Below are 7,441 nucleotides of genomic sequence, written 5' to 3'. Positions count from 1 at the left end.
TATGGTAGGGTAAAGGCACTTTTTCCTTAATGAAATTTCCTTTTTAAAAAAAAAATTAACGTAAAACATTAATATCAAAATAGTAAACATCCAAAAATGGTATAATCCTTTAAAAGGAAAATAGCCAACATTGTCACATAAAAATTTTTAATATAAGGCGATTCAAGCTATTCCCAATTTCTCATTACAACTAAAATAATAAAAAAGTTGTCAAGTCTTTCATTGACAAAACTTAAGAAAACCTAGAAAACTTGAAATAACTCAATACCATAATCTGTGCGATGGTTTCTCAACGTGGAAAGAAGAAAAACATTACTGGTGTTGTTTGGGACAAAATCATCTATTACAATTGTAAGTTTTCAACACCATAATTTTATGCTAAAATTGTCTTTCACTATTACAAACTGCATACACTAAATAGCTCTTCTCATTCCATGTGACATAGGTGGATGTGGTATTTGTTTCAAACATGGTAAAAAATCATAATACTAAATTGTCAACTCAATTTTAGACACTATATGTTAAATTTAATTTTTTTAATACACAGTTGAACAGAAAAAAGCACGTGGAATGCGCAGAGCCATTATATTATCTAAAAGAGAATCTGCAAAAAACATTGGTATGTTCGTACAAATTCATATTCAGTGATTACTTCACAAATAATTTAAAAAACAAAAGTCTCATGTACTAATTTATCTTCTAAACAGGAAATCAACATGCATCGGTGCCAACGTCACACCCTAAAAGAACAAGAAGAAGTAAGAAAATTAACAAAGACTTACTTATGTTTAAACCTTATTTTCAGTCAGTACATAATTCTGATAGGATCTGACACTTTTATATGCAAAACAATTTCGATGGAATCGCAGAGCCCGAGGATATTCTCCACTGTCCTTACTGCGATGCTTTAGTCTGGCACTCGGAAAATTGCGGTAGAGATCCACAAACTGGGAATCCATTGTACACAATCTGCTGTCAACAGGGCCGTGTAAAATTACCGCCAGTAAGACAACCACCACCAGTTCTAGAGAAACTTCAAGATGAGAGCTCTTTTCGGAATAACATACGAGTATACAACTCTATTTTGGCATTCACGTCAATTGGAGCAAAAATAGATCACACTGTCACATCCGGATCGGGGCCTCCTACTTTTAGGATACAAGGTCAAAATTATCATCGCATTGGTTCTCTCATTCCTACTTCAGGCAATCCACCAAAAATTCTTCAATTATACATTGTCGACACATCAAATGAAGTCTCAAACCGTATCCAGTCTTTACAGCGAACTCCGTCATCAGGGCCTCTTCAAGAAGGCATTGTCAAGCAGTTGATTGATATGTTAGATTCAAGTAACCATATTTGCCAAATATTTCGTAAAGCTCGAGATCAATACGAGACAGCTGGTGCCAAAGAGTTTACTATAAGACTGGTAGCAAATCAAGGGAAAGGTAGACAATATGATATGCCTAACACCAATGAGGTTGCTGGTTTGATAGTCGGTGATTTGTCAACTACTACTGGTTACAAAGATGTCATATTACAATATCAGTCAAACCATTTGCAAGAAATACGAGATGATTATCCATATTGTATATGTCTTTACAGTATCCACTGCTATTTCCTTACGGCGAATATGGATTCCACACTGAAATACCTTATGTGGTAGCTGAAGGTAGACAAAGAAAAAAATCATTCATAAGCATAAGAGAGTATTATGCTTATCAGATACAAACTCGGCTGAAAGAAGGGAAGACAATTATAAAATCAGGACGTTTATTACATCAATATGTAGTTGATGCATACACAGCTATCGAAGCGGAAAGACTAAGGTGGAACAAAAACAATCAAGAGCAGCTAAGAGCGGATTTGTACAACAATGTGTGTGATGCAGTTTGTAAAGGTGATACTGAAGCAAGAGTACATGGGAAAAGAGTGATTCTACCTTCAAGTTTTACTGGAAGCCCTAGATACATGATCGAAAAGTATCATGACGCAATGGCAATATGTCGAACATACGGAAATCCAGATTTGTTCATTACTATGACAGCCAATCCAAATTGGAAAGAGATAAATGACCATCTGGAGGCATGTGGTGGTGGATCCGGAAATGATAGACCTGATATTGAGTGTCGAGTTTTCAAAATGAAACTAGAACAAATGCTTGAAGATTTTAAGAAGGGAACATTCTTCAAGCCATATATAGCAGGTATGAAAAAAATTATTAAATATAATATTTATTAGTGCTAAGAAAAATATTAGGTTTAGGATATGTGAATTTAATATCGCCAAAATATAAACACGTAGACATGACAATCATAATAGCATATACACGTTAGTTGCATTACACCGTCATTACATGCAATATTTGCATGGTGTTTTGGGTGTAACGGGTAAAGAAAACTAAATGATATAATTGAGCAGAAAAACTAACCCAATGAGTTAAGTCTATATATTATGATCACGAAAGTTGCTTATACATTATTTTAATTATAATTGAACTCCTTACATGTTTTTTTTTACAGTGCTGCACACCATCGAATTTCAAAAACGAGGATTGCCACATGCACATATGCTCATTTGGTTGGATGGTGCATCAAGAATTCCAACAACAAATGAAGTTGACGCAATAATCTCTGCCGAACTACCGCATAAAGAGAATGACCAACAAGGGTTTGAGCTTGTGGAGAAACACATGATGCACGGCCCATGTGGATTGAATCGACCAAAATCTCCTTGCATGAGAAATAAAGAATGTTCAAAAAGATACGTACCCAAGGCAATATACTGATCAAACCTCAATCGACAAATCTGGCTATATAATTTACCGGCGACGGCAAGATGAAGGTAACTTTGTGATCAAAGGAAAAACAAAGTTGGATAATCGCTATGTTGTTCCACACAATTTAGCTATTTTAAAAAAATATCAAGCTCATATAAACATGGAGTGGTGCAACAGAACAAATGCTGTCAAGTATCTTTTCAAATACATTACAAAAGGAGTCGACAAAGCTACCATTGTGATAGAAAAAGGTCCCGAGGCTTCAAAACACACACAAGATAGTGTATCAACGAAAAGACCAAGAGATGAGATACAAGAGTACCTTGAATGCCGATATGTATCTGCTTGTGAAGCCACGTGGAGGACTTTTTCCTTCCACATTCATCAACGTAAGCCTGCAGTTCAAAAACTTATAATCCATCTTCCTGGACAACACCACATAAGATACAGAGCTAAAGATGATCTCAGAAAAGTTCTATCAAAAGAAGATATTGAGAGAACAATGTTTACAGCATGGATGGAGAAAAATATAGAATCTGAAGAGGCTCGCCAACTAACTTATTTGGAATTTCCAACAAAATTTACATGGAACAGCGAGAGTAAAATCTGGAGTGAGAGACAACAAGGAGGAATGATAGGAAGAATAATCAACATTCATCCATCTTCAGGACAATTATATTATTTAAGGATACTCATCAACAAATTAAGAGGACCACGAAGTTTTGAGGAAATCCTAACATTTGAGGGAAAAATATATCCAGATTACAAATCAGCATGCTATGCTAGAGGTCTATTAGATTCTGACATTGAATGGCATGATGCTATGGATGAAGCTATTCGATGGGGTACACCTTATCAGCTACGGCAACTATTTGTTTTACTGCTGATATATTGTGAAGTAGGCAGTCCTCTTAGTTTATGGAATCGATGTTGGAAATCACTAGGTGAAGACATGCTTAACAGAAAACGCAAAACTTTTGGCTTTCCAAAACTACAGCTAAATGAATATGAGATCAAGCAATATACTTTGATGGAGATAGAGAAGGTGATGCACCAGCATGAAAGGTCACTAGATGAGTTCAAAGATATGCCAAAACCTGATCAAACAGTTCTGAAAGAACTAGGTAACACGCTGCTAACCCAAGAGTTACAATACAATGTACATCAGGAAAAAGAGGAACATAGCAAGCGATTCAGCAGTCTAAATGTGCAGCAAAGAAAAGTTTATGATGCAGTTATGGAGTCAGTTGAAAATGGTTTGGGTAAACTATTTTTCCTATACGGTCCTGGTGGAACAGGGAAGACATACCTTTACAACACCATTATTTCTAAGTTGCGATCAGAAAAAAAAATTGTGCTCCCAGTTGCTTCCTCTGGCATCGCAGCATTGCTTTTACCTGCAGGAAGGACAGCACATTCCCGCTTTAAGATACCCATGAATCTCAATGAAGATTCAGTATGTCATATATTTCCAGGAACAATGCTTTCTGAACTAATTGAAAAGACTGATCTAATTATATGGGAGGAGGCACCTATGACAAATCGGCATGCATTTGAAGCCCTTGACAGAACACTGCGAGATTTGATGTCCATTAAAGATCCAAAAGTTAAAGACCAACCTTTTGGAGGCAAAACTGTACTATTAGGTGGAGACTTCAGGCAAACGCTACCGATAATTCCACAAGGTTCTAGAGCTGATGCAGTTTTAGCATCAATAAAACAGTCACACTTGTGGGACTTCTGCAACGTCTTCGATCTCAAACAGAACATGAGAGTTGATGAATCACAAGAAAGCTTTGCGGAATGGCTGCTAAGTGTAGGAGATGGAGCTGCACCTACAAACGAAGAAAGAGCATCCAACGAAGACGATGGTCAAATGGTCGAGGTTAATCCCAAATTCTTAATGCAATCATCTGGAAATCATTTGCAGGATATATTCGAAGCCACCAGCAGAGAAAATATTCTATCAGCAAGTACAAAAGCAAGTATTACCGAGAGAGCTATTCTAACTCCACGAAATGAGACGGTTGATGAGATTAACGCATACATGTTGGAAAAAAAGCAAGGAATATTAAAAGAATATTTGAGCTCAGACAGCATAGGCAAGGCTGACACAATACCTACAAATCACGAGTCTCTATATACGGTTGAATACTTAAACTCTTTGGAGTTTTCAGGACTACAAAAACATATATTGTCTTTGAAAGTAGGAGTTCCAATAATGCTGCTTCGCAACATTAATCAAAAGGAAGGTCTGTGCAATGGTACAAGATTTATTATAACTCGACTGGGAAATAGATTGATAGAGGCCGAAATAGTAACAGGCACACATGCTGGGAAAAAAGTTATTCTACCAAGGATAATTTTATCACCACTTGATTCAAAGCATCCTTTCACACTAAGAAGACGTCAATTTCCAATAAGAGTATGCTATGCAATGACAATCAATAAAAGCCAGGGACAGAGTTTAAAATCGGTGATGCTCTATCTACCTCAACCAGTTTTTAGCCACGGTCAACTGTATGTAGCGCTTTCACGTGTAACATCTCCGGAAGGTCTTTCTATACTAAAACCCGACAACGATGCAGACATGACAGTCAAAAATATTGTCTACAAGGAAATATACAATGGATTACCGACATAGTAAGGTCATATCTTAATCTAGACCAAATATATATATATATATATATATATATATATATATATATATATATATATATATACAGAGAAAATATCCAGAAATCTAATATGCTTACTTGATTTTCCTTGCAGACAATTGATAATTTCAAAAGCAAACAGAGTTACTGCATCACAGAAGAAACAAACAGGATAGAAGACTACATGTATTTAGCTCATTGTAAGCCTATACTTTTCAAAACCAACTGTTTATGAATCACTTTAAGAATACGCACAGAATAAACAAACAAACAATATTTACTTTATCGTAAATCAATTATTGAGCTCATGTTCTTAAACGCAAGGAAAAAAACAATACCTTATATTAGCAGTGTTCAAGGATTGATCAATCATACCAAACCGAAACATCAAAGACAAGCTTTCCCTGTAGAACAATTACAAAACTATGATTTGATTAAGCAATAGAGATAACAAGCAAATTAAAAATCAACGGGCTGAATTGTAGAACCTAGAAAATTACTCAGGCCTAGACAATCAGAAGCAATGCAAGGTGACAAAGAGTGGAAAGATCGTCGCAAGACTTCCGCTATGCAACATTAACTCAATCCGATGTAGTTGTCTGTTGGATAGGTTTATTTTCGGTTTCCCCATAAAAATCGTTTGTCCTCTCAAGCCAGATAGATAGAAACAGAAATCTCAGATGAAACCCGATCTCGAAATCATCAGGACTCGAATCTAATAACCCAACCACGGTCGAGAGGATCAAAGTGGAACTGTTATGAAAAGAACGATAAAATGAGAGGATTAGGTTTCCTATTTTCTGTGATTTTCTCACCTTACGTTTGAAGTGATTAGGTTTATCTTTAGATTATGTTTCTGTCGTAAACAAAATAAGTTTCTAAACCAAAACTATACCATTCCACAAACCAAGAGTAAACCACATATGAGAAATTCAGGTTTAAAATAGTTTTGATACGAGTCAAAAAATTAATATTTTTGATAAATCAGGTATAACAATTTATATAGTTGAAATATTTAAATTAGTAAATTTCATACAGCAAACATCAAACTTATCGAAAAATATTTTATACAATATATATAATTATATCCATTAAACCAATTTAGAAACTTTCATATCTTTTTTGCATCACTTTTGATATCTACTTATAAGATTTATATTCTTTAAATTAACTATTAGAAAACACACAATCATAATCGAAATATATATTATATAAAATAAATAATTATAAATTAAAAAAATATTTACTGCTCTGATTATTAATAATACTGAGAAAAAAAATCCGTATAACCTAACCACACTCAATCTGAAAGCAATATCAAATCTGAATCGAATCTATTAAAATATGAACGAGACCAAAACTTTTATATGTAGAGAATCAAAATTAAGCCTGACACGGACAAAAATATTTCAAATATGCGAAATATCCAAATTAGATTTATTTGTATATATATTAGTTATCTGTAGATTTAATATCAACAAATCTAAATATATAATATATTTTGAAATTTTCCAAAACACATGAAAATATGTACAAATAATCACAAGTATATAGCAAAAGTAGGTAAACAACACTCAAAATTCCAAAATATTTGAAATATCTTAATTTTCCATCCAATAATCAACTCAACCCAATTTTATGTTAATTTTATGTTAAGTTTAAGTATTTTAGCATACATTATTCAAATTTATATGTTATATATTGTTTTCGTTTTTGGATTTTGATAAATTAAATGTACATATATGAATTTAAATTATTTTTAATATAATTTAAACGGGTTGTAATCTGAATTAAACAACAAAAATTCGAACCAAATTCAAACTAAAATTTACAAATACTCGAATAAAGCTTAAATATTTAATCTCAAAACTGTAAAACAGAATAGACATGTGAACCGAATTAGAACATCAACCCCTAATTTTAACGAAAGAACTTAGAATTAAAAATTATTTTTAAAATAATAGTATAAATGGTAAAGAATATGCTTATATATACAGAAATAAAA

The 7,441-nt window shown here is 33.7% G+C and overlaps 1 long non-coding RNA gene across 16 annotated transcripts; it reads right to left on the bottom strand.

The window, feature by feature from the left end:
* Window positions 1-1,767: 1,767 nt before the first annotated feature.
* LOC106320279 lies at window positions 1,768-6,289 on the bottom strand. Of its 16 annotated transcripts, none has more exons than XR_001265743.1 (7): window positions 5,925-6,289; window positions 5,775-5,840; window positions 5,536-5,583; window positions 5,272-5,389; window positions 4,312-4,614; window positions 4,089-4,176; window positions 2,436-3,174 (listed from the first exon to the last, which is right to left on the bottom strand). It is a non-coding gene; the product is annotated as an uncharacterized LOC106320279 (long non-coding RNA). The 16 variants fall into 16 exon arrangements; XR_001265750.1 differs by lacking the exons at window positions 5,272-5,389; window positions 5,536-5,583 and adding an exon at window positions 3,806-3,911 and having other exon boundaries at window positions 2,436-2,732; window positions 3,102-3,174; window positions 5,925-6,288; XR_001265749.1 differs by lacking the exons at window positions 5,272-5,389; window positions 5,536-5,583 and adding an exon at window positions 3,806-3,876 and having other exon boundaries at window positions 2,436-2,732; window positions 3,102-3,174; window positions 5,925-6,288.
* Between the last annotated feature and the right edge of the window lie 1,152 nt (window positions 6,290-7,441).

Source organism: Brassica oleracea, unplaced genomic scaffold (assembly GCF_000695525.1).
Source record: "Brassica oleracea var. oleracea cultivar TO1000 unplaced genomic scaffold, BOL UnpScaffold00870, whole genome shotgun sequence".
Taxonomy (NCBI): Eukaryota; Viridiplantae; Streptophyta; class Magnoliopsida; order Brassicales; family Brassicaceae; genus Brassica; species Brassica oleracea.
This window is presented reverse-complemented; position numbering and strand designations above follow the sequence as displayed.